Source organism: Bubalus bubalis, chromosome 15, assembly GCF_019923935.1.
Source record: "Bubalus bubalis isolate 160015118507 breed Murrah chromosome 15, NDDB_SH_1, whole genome shotgun sequence".
NCBI lineage: Eukaryota > Metazoa > Chordata > Mammalia > Artiodactyla > Bovidae > Bubalus > Bubalus bubalis.
This window is the reverse complement of record NC_059171.1, coordinates 61,766,586-61,785,917: the sequence shown is the minus strand read 5'-3', so window position 1 is coordinate 61,785,917 and position 19,332 is coordinate 61,766,586. Positions and strand designations below refer to the sequence as shown.

At 40.5% G+C, this 19,332-nt stretch overlaps 1 protein-coding gene across 2 annotated transcripts in view; it reads left to right on the top strand.

Moving 5' to 3' along the window:
* The window catches only part of SNTG1 (syntrophin gamma 1), a 402,149-nt gene that overhangs the window by 132,595 nt on the left and 250,222 nt on the right, over positions 1-19,332 (top strand). For both annotated transcript variants that reach the window (XM_044928771.2, XM_006063418.4), the window contains exon 2: positions 18,716-18,790. The gene's annotated coding sequence lies outside the window, so the exon portion shown is untranslated. The remainder of the gene's footprint in view (positions 1-18,715; positions 18,791-19,332) is intronic.

Genomic DNA, 19,332 nt, shown 5'->3' with positions numbered 1-19,332 from the left:
CTGTCTGCAGTCCTTCAGCTGCACACTGGCCTGTCTCAGGATGTGGCTTCTTCAAATTATCACAGGCTAGCTCCTTTTTACTTTACAATCACTCTCTCGGTTTCTCCCTTTTTCTCTCACATTTTACTGTGAACAACTAGGAGAAAGCAGGCTGCGCCTTCCATGCTCTCCTTGCAGATCTCAGGTAATGCTGAAGCTCATTGCTACCATCCAACCCTAGGGTGTTATCCAGTCATGTTCCCTGACTCTTGACTACCAGGATGGCCTTTCCTCAACTGTCCACTAATACGGCCATTATTACCTTCTTAAGTCTCAACAGAAGCACCTTGAATGTCTGTACATCTAACAACAGCTCTTAAATAATTCAGGCTTTTGCTATTAAGAAAAAGGCTCCCACCCTCTATCCATTTCCTAATTCCAAAGCATTTGCACATTTTATGTATTTGTTAAAGCAGCAACACACTCTCTAATACCAACCTCTGTGTTCATTTCCTGGGATTCTGATTACAAAGTATCACAAATTGGGTGGTTTAGGACAACACAGATTTATTCTCTGAAAGTTTTGGAGACTAGAAACCCAAGATTTCAAGAGGGGCAAGCTTCCTCTGAGGCGCTGGGTATAAGAGTTCATCCTTCCTCATCAGGAAGTTATGAGAACCAAGAAAAGAAATGACTGTTCCATACTGGGATGCTAAGGAAGACCATCTATGAGGACATGGTGCTCAAGTAGTCTATTGTTGAGTAGCAATCACTGAAGGTCAGTATAAAGAAAATGGGTGTTTTACCAAGGTTTGGTCAGTTGTATAAAATGCATGAAACTCAACCTGTGCTATTGTGGAAGGTAAATATCAACATGTCTTTCCTAGAAAATGAAATCATTGAATTGCTGAGACCATGTGATGCCTTTATGGCAGTTATTCAGTTCAGTTCGGTTGCTCAGTCATGTCCAACTCTTGTACCCAAATTCATGTCCATTGAGTTGGTGATGCCATCCAACCATCTCATCCTCTATTGCTCCCTTCTCCTCCTACCCTCAATCATTCCCAGCATCAGGGTCTTTTCCAATGAGTCACCTCTTCACATAGGTAGCCAAAGTATTGGAGTTTCATTTTCTTTTCTTTTTTTTTTCAGTTTTATTTATTTATTTATTTTTACTTTACAATATTGTATTGGTTTTGCCATACATTGACATGAATCCACCATGGGTGTCCCATCCTGAACCCCCCTCCCACCTCCCTCTCCATCCCATCCCTCTGGGTCATCCCAGTGCACCAGCCCCGAACACCCTACCCTATATCATGCATCAGACCTGGACTGGCGATTCGTTTCACATGTGATAATTTACATGGTTCAATGCCATTCTCCCATATCATCCTGCCCTTGCCCTCTCCCACAGAGTCAGAAAGACTGTTCTATAAGTCTGTGTCTCTTTTGCTGTCTCGCATACAGGGTTATCATTACCATCTTTCTAAATTCCATAAATATGTGTTGCTGCTGCCGCCGCTAAGTTACTTCAGTTGTGTCCGACTCTGTGCGACCCCATAGATGGCAGCCCACCAGGCTCCACTGTCCCTGGGATTCTCCAGGCAAAAACACTGGAGTGGGTTGCCATTTCCTTCTCCAATGCATGAAAGTGAAAAGTGAAAGCGAAGTCGCTTAGTTGTGTCCGACTCCTAGCAACCCCATGGACCGCATCCCACCAGGCCCCTCTGTCCATGGGATTTTCCAGGCAAGAGTACTGGAGTGGGGTGCCATTGCCTTCTCCGTATATATGTGTTAATATGCTGTATATTGGTGTTTTTCTTTCTGGCTTACTTCACTTTGTATAATAGGCTCCAGTTTCATCCACCTCATTAGAACTGATTCAAATGCATTCTTTTTAATGGCTGAGTAATACTCCATTGTGTATATGAACCACAGCTTTCTTATCCATTCATCTGCTGATGGGCATCTAGGTTGCTACCATGTCCTGGCTATTATAAATAGTGCTGCGATGACCACTGGGGTACATGTGTCTCTTTCAATTCTGGTTTCCTCGGTGTGTATGCCCAGCAGTGGGATTGCTGGGTCATATGGCAGTTCTATTTCCAGTTTTTTAAGGAATCTCCATACTATTCTCCATAGTGGCTGTACTAGTTTGATTCCCACCAACAGTGTAAGGGGGTTCCCTTTTCTCCACACCCGCTCCAGCATTTATTGCTTGTAGACTTTTGCATAGCAGCCATTCTGACTGGTGTAAAATGGTACCTCATTGTGGTTTTGATTTACATTTCTCTGATAATGAGTGATGTTGAGCATCTTTTCATGTGTTTGTTAGCCATCTGTATGTCTTCTTTGGAGAAATGTCTGTTTAGTTCTTTGGCCCACTTTTTGATTGGGTCGTTTATTTTTCTGGAATTGAGCTGCAGGAGTTGCTTGTATATTTTTGAGATTAATTCTTTGTCCATTGCTTCATTTCCTATTATTTTCTCACATTCTGAAGGCTGTCTTTTCACTTTACTTATAGTTTCCTTTGTTGTGCAGAAGCTTTTAATTTTAATTAGGTCCCATTTGTTTATTTTTGCTTTTATTTCCAATATTCTGGGAGGTGGGTCATAGAGGATTCTGCAGTGATTTATGTTGGAGAGTGTTTTGCCTGTTTTCATCTAGGAGTTTTATAGTTTCTGGTCTTACATTTAGATCTTTAATCCATTTTGAGTTTATTTTTGTGTCTGGTGTTAGGAAGTGATCTAGGTTCATTCTTTTACAAGTGGTTGACCAGCTTTCCCAGCACCACTTGTTAACTGCTGCTACTGCTACTGCTAAGTCGCTTCAGTCGTGTCCAACTCTGTAGGACCCCATAGACGGCAGCCCACCAGGCTCCGCCATCCCTGGGATTCTCCAGGCAAGAACACTGGAGTGGGTTGCCATTTCCTTCTCCAATGCATGGAAGAGAAAAGTGAAAGTGAAGTCGCTCAGTCGTGTCCGACTCCTAGCGACCCCATGGACTGCAGCCTACCAGGCTCCTCCATCCATGGATTTTCCAGGCAAAAGTACTGGAGTGGGGTGCCAAAAGAGATTGTCTTTTCTCCATTGTATATTCTTGCCTCCTTTGTCAAAGATAAGGTGTCCATAGGTGTGTGGATTTATCTTGGAGCCTTCTATTTTGTTCCATTGATCTATATTTCTGTCTTTGTGCCAGTACCATACTGTCTTGATGACTGTGGCTTTGTAGTAGAGCCTGAAGTCCTGCAGGCTGATTCCTCCAGTTCCATTCTTCTTTCTCAAGATTGCTTTGGCTATTCCAGGTTTTTTGTATTTCCATACAAATTGTGAAATTATTTGTTCTAGTTCTCTGAAAAATACCGTTGGTAGCTTGATAGGGATTGCATTGAATCTATAGATTGCTTTGGATAGTATACTCATTTTCACTATATTGATTCTCCTGATCCACGAACACGGTATATTTCTCCATCTATTTGTGTCATCTTTGATTTCTTTCACCAGTGTTTTATAGTTTTCTATATATAGGTCTTTAGTTTCTTTAGGTAGATATATTCCTAAGTATTTTATTCTTTTCGTTGCAATGGTGAATGGAATTATTTCCTTAATTTCTCTTTCTGTTTTCTCATTATTAGTGTATTGGAATGCAAGGGATTTCTGTGTGTTGATTTTATATCCTGCAACTTTACTATATTTGTTGATTAGTTCTAATAATTTTCTGGTGGAGTCTTTAGGGTTTTCTATGGAGGGTTATGTCATCTGCAAACAGTGAGAGTTTTATTTCTTCTTTTTCAATCTGGCTTCCTTTTATTTCTTTTTCTTCTCCGATTGCTGTGGCCAAAACTTCCAAAACTATGTTGAATAATAGTGGTGAGAGTGGGCACCCATGTCTTGTTCCTGACTTTAGGGGAAATGCTTTCAATTTTTCACCATTGAGGATAATGTTTGCTGTGGGTTTGTCCAATATAGGTTTTATTATGTTGAGGTATGTTCCTTCTATTCCTGCTTTCTGGAAGGTTTTTATCATAAATGGATGTTGAATTTTGTCAAAGGCTTTCTCTGCCTTTATTGAGATAATCATATGGTCCTTATTTTTCAATTTGTTGATGTGGTGTATTGCATTGATTGATTTGCGGATATTGAAGAATCCTTGCATCCCTGGGATAAAGCCCACTTGGTCATGGTGTATGATCTTTTTAATGTGTTGTTGGATTCTGTTTGCTAGAATTTTGTTAAGGATTTTTGCATCTATGTTCATCAGTGATATTGGCCTGTAGTTTTCTTTTTTTGTGGGATCTTTGTCAGGTTTTGGTATTAGGGTGATGGTGGCCTCATAGAATGAGTTTGGAAGTTTACCCTCCTCTGCAATTTTCTGGAAGAGTTTGAGTAGGATAGGTGTTAGCTCTTCTCTAAATTTTTGGTAGAATTCAGCTGTGAAGCCGTCTGGACCTGGGCTTTTGTTTGCTGGAAGATTTCTGATTACAGTTTCAATTTCCGTGCTTGTGATGGGTCTGTTAAGATTTTCTATTTCTTCCTGGTTCAGTTTTGGAAAGTTGTACTTTTCTAAGAATTTGTCCATTTCTTCCAAGTTGTTCATTTTATTTGCATATAGTTGCTGATAATAATCTCTTATGATCTTTTGTATTTGTGTGTTGTCTGTTGTGATCTCTCCATTTTCATTTCTAATTTATTGATTTGATTTTTCTCCCTTTGTTTCTTGATAAGTCTGGGTAATGGTTTATCAATTTTATTTATCTTCTCAAAGAACCAGCTTTTGGCTTTGTTGATTTTTGCTATGGTCTCTTTCGTTTCTTTGCATTTATTTCTGCCCTAATTTTTAAGATTTCTTTCCTTCTACTAACCCTGAGGTTCTTCATTTCTTCCTTTTCTAGTTGCTTTAGGTGTAGAGTTAGGTTATTTATTTGACTTTTTTCTTGTTTCTTGAGGTAAGCCTGTATTGCTATGAACCTTCCCCTTAGCACTGCTTTTACAGTGTCCCATAGGTTTGGGGTTGTTGTGTTTTCGTTTTCATTCATTTATATGCATATTTTAATTTATCTTTTGATTTCTTCTGTGATTTGTTGGTTATTCAGCAGTGTGTTGTTCAGCCTCCATATGTTGGAATTTTTAATAGTTTTTCTCCTGTAATTGACATCTAATCTAACTGCATTGTCATCAGAAAAGATGCTTGTAATGATTTCAGTTTTTTGATTTATGGCTAGGATGTGATCTATCCTGGAGAAGGTTCCGTGTGTGCTTGAGAAAAAGGTGAAATTCATTGTTTTGGGGTGAAATGTCCTATAGATATCAATTAGGTCTAACTGGTGTGTCGTATCATTTAAAGTTTGTGTTTTCTTGTTAATTTTCTGTTTAGTTGATCTATCCATAGGTGTGAGTGGGGTATTAAAGTCTCCCTCTATTATTGTGTTATTGTTAATTTCCCCTTTCATACTTGTTAGCATTTGTCTTACATATTGTGGTGCTCCTATGTTGGGTGCATATATATTTATAATTGTTATATCTTCTTCTTGGATTGATCCTTTGATCATTATGTAGTGTCCATCTTTGTCTCTTTTCACAGCCTTTGTATTAAAGTCTGTTTTTTCTGATATGAGTATTGTTCCTCCTGCCTTCTTTTGGTCTCTATTTGCATGGAATATCTTTTTCCAGCCCTTCACTTTCAGTCTGTACGTGTCCCTTGTTTCGAGGTGGGTCTCTTGTAGACAACATATATAGGGGTCTTGTTTTTGTATCCATTCAGCCAGTCTTTGTCTTTTGGTTGGGGCATTCAACCCATTTACATTTAAGGTAATTATTGATAAGTATGATCCAGTTGCTATTTACTTTATTGTTTTGGGTTTGAGTTTATGCACCCTTTCTGTGTTTCCTGTCTAGAGAAGATCCTTTAGCATTTGTTGGAGAGCTGGTTTGGTGGTGCTGAATTCTCTCAGCTTTTGCTTGTCTGTAAAGCTTTTGATTTCTCCTTCATTTTTGAGATCCTTGCTGAGTATGGTAATATGGACTATAGGTTATTTTCTTTCATCACTTTAAGTATGTCCTGCCATTCCCTCCTGGCCTGAAGAGTTTCTATCGAAAGATCAGCTGTTATCCTTATGGGAATCCCCTTGTGTGTTATTTGTTGTTTTTCCTTTGCTGCTTTTAATATTTGTTCTTTGTGTTTGATCTTTGTTAATTTGACTAATATGTGTCTTGGGGTGTTTTGCCTTCGGCTTAGACCTGGGGAGTGCATACAACCCAGGGCCAGCATCAGACAGTTCTGGCAGATCAACCTAGAGCCTGGGCAGTGTAGACTGGGGAAGGACACACACTGTGAGTGGGACAAACACAGTGTGGCTGCATCACTGTGAGCACATGCCAGTGATATTTGTTTGCAGTGTTCCTCCCTCCCCACAGCACGACTGAACAAGTGAGCCTAAAAAAAGTGACCACCACTGCCCCACCCTTGTGTCAGGGTGGAAATTAGACACTGAAGAGATCAGAAAACAGAAGGAGTTAAACAGAGGGAACCGCTTTGGAAGTGACAGGTGCAATAGATTAAAACCCTGTCATTAGCACCGACTACGTAAGAAGGGGCATATAGACCTTGAGAAGTACAAGCTGGACCAAGAAACTATCTGAAAATGAACTGACCCCACACTGTCCGCAACAGCTCCAGAGAAAGTCCTAGATATATTTTTACAATTATCATTTTTTTAATTAAAAAAATTTAAGTCCCCTATTACTTAATTTTCATTTTTATAACCTACTGTTACCTTGCAAAAAAAAAGGCCCCATTTTTAAAGCAAACTTCACATATATATATTTTATAATTTTTGTGACTTTTTTTAATATTGTATTTTTGAGAATTTAACCTCTACTCTAGATTTTTAATCTTTGCTTTTTGGTATTTGTTATCAGTTTTGTACCTTTAAGAACCCAATCTTCAGTACCCATTTTTACTTGGTAGTGAGATCACTGGCCTTGATTGCTCTCTCCCCCTTTTGACTCTCTTTCTCTCCACCAAGTTGCCTCTATCTCCCCCCTCCCCCTTTTCTTCTCTACCCAACTATGTGAATCTCTTTGTGTGTTCCAGGCTGTGGAGAACACTTAGGGAACTGATTACTGGCTGGATCTGTCTCTCTCCTTTTGATTCCCCCTTTTATCTTCCTGGCCACCTCTGTCTCCTTCCCCCCTCTTCTCTTCTCTGTGTAACACTGTGAACATCTCTGAGGGATCCAGACTGTGGAGAGCACATAAGGAAGTGATTACTGGCTAGCTTGCTCTCTCCCCTTTTGATTCCCCCTCTTCTCCTCCTAGTCACCTCTATCTCCCTCCTCCCTCTTCTCTTCTCCATTTAACTCTGTGTACCTCTCCGGGTGTCTGTCACTGTGGAGAAACTTTTCATCATTAACCTAGATGTTTTATCATCAGTGCTGTATAGATGGAGAAGTCTTGAGGCTACTGCAAGAAAAAGACTGAAAACCAGAGTCAGGAGGCTTAAGTCCAAATCCTGAGAACACAAGAGAACGCCTGACTCCAGGGAACATTAATCAAAAGAAGCTCATCAAATGCCTCCATACCTACACTGAAACCAAGCACCACCCAAGGGCCAACAATTTCCAGAGCAAGACATACCAGGCAAATTCCCGAGCAACACAGGAATATAGCTCTGAGTTTCAATATACAGGCTGCCCAAAGTCACACCAAACCCACAAACATCTCAAAACTCATTACTGGACACCTCATTGTACTCCAGAGAGAAGAAATCCAGCTCTACCCACCAGAACACCAATACAAGCTTCCCTAACCAGGAAACCTTGACAAGCCACCTGTCTTACCCCACCCACAGTGAGGAACCTCCACAATAAAGAGGAACCACAAACTGCCAGAATACAGAAAGGCCACCCCAAACACAGCAATATAAACAATATGAAAAGGCAGAGAAATACCCAGCAGGCAAAGGAACAGGATAAATGCCCACCAAACCAAACAAAAGAGGAAGAAATAGGGAATCTACCTGATAAAGAATTCCGAATAATGATAGTGAAAATGATCCAAAACCTTGAAAACAAATTGGAGTTACAGATAAACAGCCTGGAGACAAGGATCTAGAAGATGCAAGAAAGGTTTAACAAGGACCTAGAAGAAATAAAAGAGAGTCAATATATAATGAATAATGCAAAAAGTGAGATCAAAAACACTCTGGAGAGAACCAACAGTAGAATAATGGAGACAGAAGATAGGATAAGTGAGATAGAAGATAGAATGGTAGAAATAAATGAAACAGAGAGGAAAAAATTAAAAAGAATTAAAAGAAATGAGGACAACCTCAGAGACCTCTGGGACAATGTTAAACACCCCAATATTCGAATCATAGGAGTCCCAGAAAAAGAAGACAAAAAGAAAGACCATGAAGAAATACTTGAGGAGATAATAGTTGAAAACTTCCCTAAAATGGGGAAGGAAATAATCACCCAAGTCCAAGAAACCCAGAGAGTCCCAAACAGGATGGAGTTTCATTTTCAACATCAGTCCTTCCAATGAACATTCAGGACTGATCTCCTTTAGGATGGTCTGGTTGGACCTCCTAGCAGTCCAAGGGACTCTCAAGAGCCTTCTCCAACACCACAGCTCACAAGCATCAATTCTTTGGTGCTCAGCTTTCTTTATAGTCCAACTCTCACATCCATACATGACTACTAGAAAAACCATAGCCTTGACTATACATGCCTTTTTGCATTTCTTTTTCTTGGGAATAATCTTGATGCCTGTCTCCTGTACAGTGTCACAAGCCTCCGTCCATAGTTAATCAGGCACTTTGTCTATCAGATCCAGCCCCTTAAATCTATTTCTCACTTCCAGTGTATAAACGTAAGGGATTTGATTTAGGTCATACCTGAATGGCAGTTATTAGGACACAGGTTATAACTGAGCCAGTGGAAGTGAATAGAGCACTGAGGTTAATCAGACATGCAGAGCTAATAAGAGACGAGTGAGAACAAACCCTAGAAGCTACCAGCAACATGGAAAGGATACAAGAAGAGCTTCCTAACAGGGCTCAGTATGTAGGATGGGAGAGAGGGAGTGAGGATGGCAGTGTTGACCAGGGAGGTGGTGGGTCGTGATGTGAACAGGGAGATTGGTCAGCAGAAGGACATATGTGTGTCCCTTAGGTTTGGTAAATAGCCTCTTTGTGATCTATGGGCAAGATGTTTCCATGGAATCTGGGGGGAGTGTAATCAGCAAGTGTAGAGAGCAATTTTGGGTGGACTTGTGGTGGGAAGTGGCCTGAATGGGTGGAGTACATTCCTTTTTATAATTTAAAAAAATGAGAGATAGTACACTGAGGTATGTATACTTAGGAGAAAAACCAGTTGGAAGGTTAAATGAAAGACACCAGAAAGGGAGGGAATCATGAATAACTCGGAGGACGTGATTTTTGGAAGAGTTGAGATAGAGTGTAGATGGAAAGACTCACTTTGAATGGGAGACTGGAATTATCCAAAATCATTATAAAAAGAAAAAGGCTTTGATGATATCCTTTCAGGGGTTGTCAGAGTAATTTCAGGCCTCTTTCATGTTCTTTACAATGAAAAAAAAAAGATCAAAGAAGCAGAAGCCACAGCACAAATCTGATCTTGAACTGGTTGTTTTCTGTGATCTCAGTGAGAAACAACTCCATGGGTCCAATTGTGTCAGTCGGTGATCGGCCTGGAAATGAATATTTCCCTGACACTCAGTTGTACTCTGCTGTGGGAGTGGAAAAGCCAGTCTCCTGCAAAGTGCAGCCGCAGTCAACAGGAAACAGTCTCCAAGGGGCAATATAGTTACAGTTACTCACACCCCTTACCAAGACTCTGTCCTCACAGCTTTTTGAGAGAAGTCTGGTTTTATTTTATCTTACATGCATTAATAAGGGAATTTTATTTTATATTAAAATCTCAGCAGTTCTTAAATGGCACTCCATTATGTGGTAACAAATAAATAGATAAATCAAAAATTTAAATATCACATAAAAGAAGGCAGTTGAAGAAATGTAGTCTTCCTTGATGTTTATTTTCATTTTTGTAGGCACTTGTCATTATTTGAATTGATACATTAGTCCTGTTCATGTGTTTACCAATGGAGAAAGTTGCCATTTCATGAAGCAGATATTAAACAAATGAATGGAAAACAGGAACTACTGCTTTTCATATGTTTGTTTCTGGGTTTATGGTGTTTTCTCATTAGTTAAATTGTACATAGTCTTTCAGAATTTTCTTTGACTCTCTTACAGTGTTCCCATTTAGACAAAAATATATATATATATATATAAAACAATATATGGAATACTAGGAGAAGAGATCCTTTACATTCCATTAAAATCAGTTCAGTTTGATTCAGTTGCTCAATCATGTCCGACTTTCTGTCATCACATGGACTGCAGTATGCTAGGCTTCCCTGTCCATCACCAACTCTTGGAGCTTGCTTAAACTCATGTCCATAGAGTCAGTGATGCCATACAACCCTCTCATCCTCTGTTGTCCCCTTCAACTCCTTCCTTCAGTCTTTCCCAGCATCAGGGTTTTTCCAAATGAGTCAGTTCTTTGCATCAGGTGGCCAAAATATTGGAGTTTCAGCTTCAGCATCAGTCCTTCCAATGAATATTCAGGACTGATTTCCTTTAGTATGGATTAGTTTGATCTCCTTGCAGTTCAAGGGACTTTCAAGAGTCATCTCCAACACCACACTTCAAAAACATCAATTATTTGGTGCTCAGCTTTCTTTATGGTCCAAATCTCACATCCATACATGACTACTGAAAAGACCACAGCTTTGACTAGACGGACCTTTGTTGGCAAGGTAATGTCTCTGCTTTTTAATATGCTATCTAGGTTGGTCATAGCTTTTCTTCCAAGGAGCAAGTGTCTTTAAATTTCATGGCTGCAGTCACCATCTGCAGTGATTTTGGAGTCTAAGAAAATAAAGTCTGTCACTGTTTCCATTGTTGCCCCATCTATTTGCCATGGAGTGAGGGGACTGGATGCCATTATTTTAGTCTTTTGAATGTTGAGTTTTAAGCCAACTTTTTCACTCTCCTCTTTCAATTTCATTAAGAGGCTCTTCAATTCCTCTTCACTTTTTGCCATAAGGGTGGTGTTATCTGCATATGTGAGGTTATTGATATTTCTCCTGGCAATCTTGATTCCAGCTTGTGCTTCATCCACCCTGGCATTTCACATGATGTACTATGCATATAAGTTAAATAAACAGGGTGACAGTATACAGCCTTGATTTATTCCTTTCCTGATTTGGAATCAGTCTATTGTTTCATGTCTGGTTCTAATTGTTGCTTCTTGACCTGAATACAGATTTCTCAGGAGGCAAGTAAGGTGATCTGGTGTCCCTATCTCTTTAAGAATTTCCCACAGTTGGTTGTGATCTATATAGTCAAAGGCTTTGGCATAGTCAATAAAACAGAAGTAGATGTTTTGCTGGAATTCTATTTCTGTGATCTAATGAATGCTGGCAATTTGGTCTCTTGTTCCTCTGCCTTTTCTAAATCCTGCTTGAACATCTAGAAGTTCTTGATTCACATACTGTTGAAGCCTCCAAGCCTCCAAGCCTAAACTTGGAGAATTTTTAGCATAACTTCACTAGTGTGTGAAATAAGTGCAATTATGCAATAGTTTGAATATTCTTTGACATTGCCTTTCTTTGGGATTGGAATGAAAACTGATCTTTTCCAGTCCTATGGCCACTGCTGAGGTTTCCAAATTTGCTGGCATATTGAGTGCAGCACTTTCACAGCATCATCTTTTAGGATTTGAAAGAGGTCAGCTGGAATTCCATCACCTCCAGTAGCTCTGTTCATAGTGATGCTTCCTAAGGCCCCCTTGACTTTGCATTCTAGGATGTCTGGCTCTAGGTGAGTGATCACACCATTATGGTTGTCTGGGTCATTAAGATAATTTTTGTATAGGTCTTCTGTGTATTCTTGCCCCCTCTTCTTAATATCTTCTGCTTCTGTTAGGTTCATACCATTTCTATCCTTTATTGTGCCAATCTTTGCATGAAATATTCCCTTGGCATCCCTAATTTACTTGAAGTGCTCTCTAGTTTTTCCCATTCAATTGTTTTCCTCTATTTCTTTGCACTGATCACTAAAGAAGGCTTTCTTATCTAGCCTTGCTGTTCTTCAGAACTCTGCATTCAGCTGGGTATATCTTTTCTTTTCTCTGTTGCCTTTAGCTTCTGTTCTATTCACAGCTATTTGTAAGGCCTCCTCAGACAACCATTTTGCCTTTTTGCCTTTCTTTTTCTTGGGGATGGTTTTGATGCCTGCATCCTGTACAGTGTTACAAACCTCTGTCCATAGTTCTTCAGGCACTCTATCAGATCTAATTGCTTGAATCTATTTGTCACTTCCACTGTATAATCTTAAGGGATTTGATTTAGGGCATATCTGAGTGGTCTAGTGGTTTTTCCTACTTTCTTCAATTTAAGTCTGAATTTGGCAATAAGGAGTTCATGATCTGAGCCACAGTATGTTTCTGGTCTTGTTTTTGCTGACTGTGTGGAGCGTCTCCATCTTTGGCTGCAAAGAATATAATCAATCTGATTTCAGTGTTGACCATCTGGTGATGTCCATGTATAGAATTGTCTCTTGTGTTGTTGGAAGAGGGTGTTTGCTATGACCAGTGAGTTCTCTTGGAAAAACTATGCTAGCCTTTGCCCTGCTTCATTTTTTTCTCCAAGGCCAAATTTGCCTATTTCTCCAGGTATCTCTTGACTTCCTACCTTTGCATTCCAGTCCCCTATAATGAAAAGAACATCTATTTTAGGTGTTAGTTCTAGGTCTTGTAAGTCTTCATAGAACCATCCAACCTCAGCTTTTAAGGCATTAGTGGTATGGGCATAGACTTGGATTACTGTGATATTGAATGGTTTGCCTTGGAAATGAACAGAAATCATTCTGTCGTTTTTGAGATTGAACCCAAGTACTGCATTTCAGAGTCTTTTGTTGACTGAGGGCTACTCCGTTTCTTCTAAGGGATTCTTGCCCACAATAGTAGATATAATGGTCATCTCAATTAAATTCACTGATTCCAGTGAATGGACTCCAGTCCATTTTAGTTCACTGATTCCTAAAATGTTGATGTTCATTCTTGCCATCTCCTGTGTGATCACTTCCAATTTACCTTGATTCATGGACCTAACATTCCAGGTTCCTATGTAATGTTGAAATTAAAATCAGAGCCATCTCAAAATCAGTAATCATCTTTCATTGTGAAATACAGTAACTTATATTCCAAATATTTCAATTATAGGAATAGTTTCTCTCTTTAAATCATTTGATATAATGTAATCTCTTGAACCACGGATACCACCACTTTGATAGATTTTTCTTAAGTTTTTCTGTTTATTTATTTATTTTTATCAAATCCTTCTTTTTGACCTGCTTTTCCAAGGTTAGGACTTGAGTTATTTTATCTCCTTTGTCACCTACACTTTCTGTGAAGATGACTTCATAAACTTTACACAGTTTCTCCTTGTCTCCATTCCTCCTGTCCAATTCCTTACCTTCTTCCTCACTTCCTTTCCTTGCTGCCCCTTATTAAACTTCCACATTTCCATTGCTTACTGGAGCATTGATTTGATATTTGTTGAATATTATTCTAGGTTTAGCTGAGAGGAGCCAGAGATGAATGGGATTTATCCCTGTGCTCAACTCGTTTATGTTAAACAGACCTGTAAACCAATAACCCTATGTGCACATGTGCATGCTCAGTCCAGTCTGACTCTTTGTGACCCCACTGACTGTAGCCCACCAGGCTTCTCTGTCCATGGGATTCTCCAGGCAAGAATACTGGAGTGGGTTGCCATTTCCTCCTATAGGGGATCTTCCCAATCCAGGGATTGAACCCATGTCTCTTGAATCTCCTGCATTGGGAGGCAAGTTCTTTATGAGCTGAGATATTGCGGAAGCCACAGTAGCCCTATAGTGACTGACAGAAGTGCACACAGGGGACAGCTTTGGGGAGACCGAGGAAGCTGTAGCCAGTGTCCGTGAATGAGGAAGTGGTCAGGAGCATCCTTAGAGCTGACAAGCTTGCAGGGTCTGTTGAATGAGAGCAGGTTTTCACCAGGAAGAAGAGAGCACAGGGCACTTGGGGTTAAGGAGAGGGATCTATGCCGAGCAGCCTCTGTACAGCACATTTGGGAAAGATGACCGCTTCAGAACAACTTCATCTTCAGCTGAGCAGTCACCATGTGGACCCTGCAGGCTGCAGCCTGTGAGTCCTGTATTTAAAGTTCTCCTGAGCTGTGTGGAAGCCGAAGGCCATCAGAGTGAGGCTGGCACTGAGAAGATGAGTTAAAGAGTGACTGCATGGACATAAGAGCCAAGAGGGGAGCACAGGTTAAGGCCCTGTTTCCCCTCGGCCCACTCATCTCCAGTCTAGCATCAGTGACAGGCTCTGCGTCCCCTACCTTGCAGCACTGGTATCACAGTGTCACCCCGCTCCCCTGCCTGCAGTGGGTTCTGCCTCATCCAGTCAGCAGATGCTGATGCTGTGTCCTGTGCGTTAGTACAGGTGTGGAGACATAGCGATAAGCAAGCAAAGCCTGTAGTAAGGGCTCATCTTCTCGTGAGGGCAGGAAGTCACTGAGTAGCAAAAGTGTAAATGGATAATATCCTGGGTGGCAGTGAGTGGTGTTGAGAACGAAGAGAGCCGGGTTGTGGATAGAGTGGCTCTGTGCTGCTTCACGCTGAAGGGGTTGCAAGGAAGGGCTCAGTGGGAAGTCATAGCTGCAGGGGCCTGGACGAAGTGATGGGGCATGAACCACTAGGGGCTGTGTGAAGAGGCATCAGAAGAGGCTGGTCAGGGGTCTGCACCCTACTCTGAGGCATCGTCAGCACTGGGTGGACTTCGACTCTCTGAGGGTGGACAGCATCGCCTTGAAAGCGACTTTACAGAGAAAAGCACTCTGGAGCTCAGTGCCTTCTGAAATGTGTGCATTGGAGGCTCAACGAGTCAGAGCCAGCAGGAGACCCAACGAGTATCACTGGTGAGGAAAGAGAAAGCTGACAGGAGAGATCTGAAAGTCAGAGGAAGCTGTGTGCCCAGAGAGAGGGGGTGTTCAGCGGTCCTGTTAGTCCTCTGTGTCAGCCCAGTCTGTGATCACAGACTCCGTGGCTCACCACTAAGTGCACCTATCGTCTCCCAGCGTCCAGTGACCAGGGTTTGGGCATAGCTAGTCTCCAAATACAATCACGCTGGGGTTAGAGACTCAACATGGGAGGTTTGTGAGGACATAATCCAGTCCACAGCAGACATAGAGCATAGGGAAATGATGTCATCAAAAAACCTTAAAAGTTTTAAATGGCAGCACAGTGTTATCCTGAATGTCCATAATGCCATTTTAAACCAATGATTCATATTTGGACATGTAATCTGTTTTTTTTTTTGTTTTTTTTATTTAATGTAACACTGTTGTGGGCATTCCTGTGCATGAAATCTATTGATGTGACTTATTTCTTTAAATCGTGCTTAGGTTAAAGGATATCAGTGATTTAGGCTTTGATAAATATTGTTGAGTGGCCCTCCCAGAAGGGCTGCCACAAGGTGTTGCTGACTGGAAAACAGAATGCCTGTGCCATGTGTGCCAACATTTGACTCGGTTAAAATTCCCAAATAGATGCTAAAATGACTCAATACAGTGTTCTTGAGAGTCCATTAGTGAAAACCTACATTCATTAGCTGTGTCATGATATAGTCAGCTCTTGGAGGATTCAGCAAGGGAGAAAAGAAAGAACCTTCTCCGTTGATAGGATTGAGGGGTGATTTACTTTACAATGGCACTGTTTGCAGAAACAGCTAATTATCTTTCATGTGCCCACTGCGCACATTCCCCAGATCCCTGCCAAGACGGAGAAGCACAGAGCCAGGAGTGAGTCACTGGAGTGTAAGGAGATGAGACAGTTTGCAGGAAGACTCACAGTGATTCTTAGCGATGAGTAAACTCAGATAGCTCAGGAGTTTCATTCAGCTGGATCCATATTTCTAAATTCAGTTGACGTCTGAAGATTTTCGTGTGTAACAGAAAACCTGGTGGCTTTGTTTTTTATTGTGATGAGAACTATCATTGTCAGCGTCAGAGTGAACTGTCGCACAATTTATTATGTCATTAAGGTAATATCCAGCCATGCCCTGAGCCCACGGTCAGGAGAACAGCTCACCCAGAGTGTACACCGGGGCATGAACTGTACACCGGGGCATGAACTGATGGTCATCCTAGAATTACCCCACCACAGCCTGTGAGGTTATACATTAAAACTCCAGGTTCCTGACTTGCCTAGGGTCATTTCTGTCTGAGGAGTTTCTGTAGGAGTTTCTGTCACAGGTTTCTGTAGGAATCTGAACCTGATTCAGAATCAGAATGTGTCTAGTGAGTCAGATATGTCTTCCCTGGAGCTTCCTTGGAAAATCACTGCTCTATTAAGTGTGACATCTCACCTGGCCATCAGTTTATTAAAGTATTGCAGTATTTTCAAGACTACCATTGAGTTCATGAGAGGACAGGTAACGTAAATGGGATCATTAAAAATTAAGAGGCACAAGCAGAAACATGATTTTGGTCTTGCGAATTAGCAATCCAATTGTTGCTTAGGTATTGATTTATAGAGGCCAGCCCCCCTCCACAGTACAAAACTGAGTTAATAGCTGTGTCTCATTAAAATAGTAATCACCTCTTGGCATTAAATCAATAAGCTGTTCCTTACAAGGAATGCTTTTAAATATTATCAATAATTTAAACTTGGAATCTAACTCTAAAGGCTACCATATTGGCAGTTACATCGAAATGCCAGCTGCTGGCAGACAAAATTTTGGTCAGGTTACCAATATACTCTCGTAATTCTTTTAAAGCCAATTTCCCTAAAATGTGCTCTACGGAAATTAACCTTATGACATTAACTGTTCGGGATATACTTATTACCTTTTTGTTTCTTTTTCTGGTCTGTTTTTTGTATTATTTTCATTGATGTTTAATTGACTTAACAACATTATATTAGTTTCGGGAATATGACATAGTGATTCAGTGTTTTTATATATTACAAACCGATCACCTCTAGAAGTCTAGTTAACCGTCTGTCAGCATACAAAGCTATTGCAGTGTACTGACTGCGTTCCTCACACAGTGCATTTCATCCCCGTGACTCATTTGTTTTAAAGTTTGTGCCCTTTCACCTCCCTCACCTAGTTCACTCACCCCCTAGCCCTCTCCTGTGGCAACCACCTGTGTGTTCTTTGTACCCACAACACTTTCTGTTTTATGTTTATTTACTTGTTTCGGGTTTTTTTAGATTCCACATATAAAAATGGTATACAACATTTATCTTCCTCTGTCTGGCTTACTTCAGCAAGCTTAATAGATCCTAGGTCTCTAGGTCCATCCACGCTGCTGTTGCAACTAGTGAGACTCAATTCTTTTTCATGGCTGAGCTGTATTCCATTGTATATCTATACCACAACTTCTGTATCCATTTATCTACTGATGGGCACTTGACTTGCTTCCATATCTTGGCTATTATAAACAATGCTTTAATGAACCCTGGAGTGAATATATATTTTCTAACTAGTGTTTTTATTTTCTTTGCAAAAAAAACCAAAAAACAAAAACCGAAGTCAATTTGCTGGATCTTTTGGTTCTTCTATTTTTAATTTTTTGAGGACCTTTCATACTGTTTTCTAAAGAAGTTGTACCAATTTACATTCCAACCAATAGCTTTTTCTCCATATCCTCACCAGCACTTGTTATTTGTTTTCTTTTTGATAAAAGTCATTCTGACAAGTATGAAGTCGTGTCTTGCTGAGATTTTGATCTGCATTCCCTGGTGATTAGTGATATTGAGCATCTTTTCATATGCCTGTTGACTATCTATATCTTTGAAAAAATATCTAGTCAGATTCTTTGCCAATTGTTTAAACTGGTTGCTTTTTACTCACATTAAGTTGTATGAGTTCTTTGTGTATTTTGAATGTGTTGGTGGTTTAGTTGCTAAATCATGTCTGACTCTTGCGACCCCATGGACAGAGGAGCCTGGCAGGCTACAGCTCATATAAACTCATTACTGAATATATCATTTGTAAGCATCTCCCCTATTCAGTAGGCAGCCTTTTCCTTTTGTTGATGGCTTATTTCATTGTGCAAAAACTTTTTAGTCTGATAAGGTGGTCCCTTTTCTTTATTTTTGTTTTTTTTTTTTCCTTTACTTTTTGTTTCCATTGCCTGAGGACATGTATCCCCCCAAAAATATTGCCAAGACTGATGTCAGAGAGAATACTGCTCATGTTTTCTTCTAGAAGTTTTTGGGTTTCAGGTCTTAGGTTTAAATCTTTAATCCACTTTGAACTTGTTTATGTATATGGTGTGGGAAAGTAATCCAGTTTGATTATTTTGAAAGGATTAACAGCTATCCGGTGTTTCCTACACCATTTATTGAAGAGACTGTCGTTTCCCATTGCGTGTATTTGCCTCCTTTACTGTATTCTTATTTCTCCTCTTGACAATTCACAAGGCTTGGTTTACTCCTAGAAACTGATAAGAAACCGTGGTAAAGTTGTATGTGATATAAGTGTGAACGGGATGCATGTGTTTCTTGTGGATAAAGTCAGTTTCTGTGTATAGTTTTTTTCTCCTTCTCTCTTCTGAACACTCATAGGACTTCATTTTTGCTTTCTGCATTTAGACCACTCTCCAGAATGTTGAGATTGCCAGAGAAGTGACCTCCGAGAAAGGAAAACATTGCTCTAGCTAAATTCAGGTAAGACCCTTGCTTTCTGATACATCATTGTGAGTACAGTTATTGCTCTGTTGGAGAATCTTATTTATCACCTACTTAGAATTTCCCAACATCAGCTGTTGTGTGTGTTCACTTCATGTTGTGCAAAGCCCGGTTTTCAGGATTTCAAAGTACCGTGCCCTGCAAACTCTGACTGCGGTCCTAGAAAGGTCATATACTCTAAATGAAGAGGGGGACAAAGGCAGCTATAAGGGGAGTGATAAATACTAGCTGAGGGTGACTGTTCCTTGCCCTAGCACACCTTCTGGAATCACAATTTTGTTATTAAAATATCCCTGGTTGCATCTCAAGCATGTATCTCCCTTCTTAGGAATGTATTTTTGAAGTTCAAGCAGTGTGTCTGAATTGATACTGTTTGGGGAGAGGATGGAGGAGGAGGAGAAGCACTACACTGGGTCTGTAACACAGCCTGCCGGCATTCCTGGTCTCACATAGGGTACTTAAACCTGCAGGTCTTAGTAGGCACTGCTCATGCAGCCTTGATCTGTAGAATGTCACCTGTG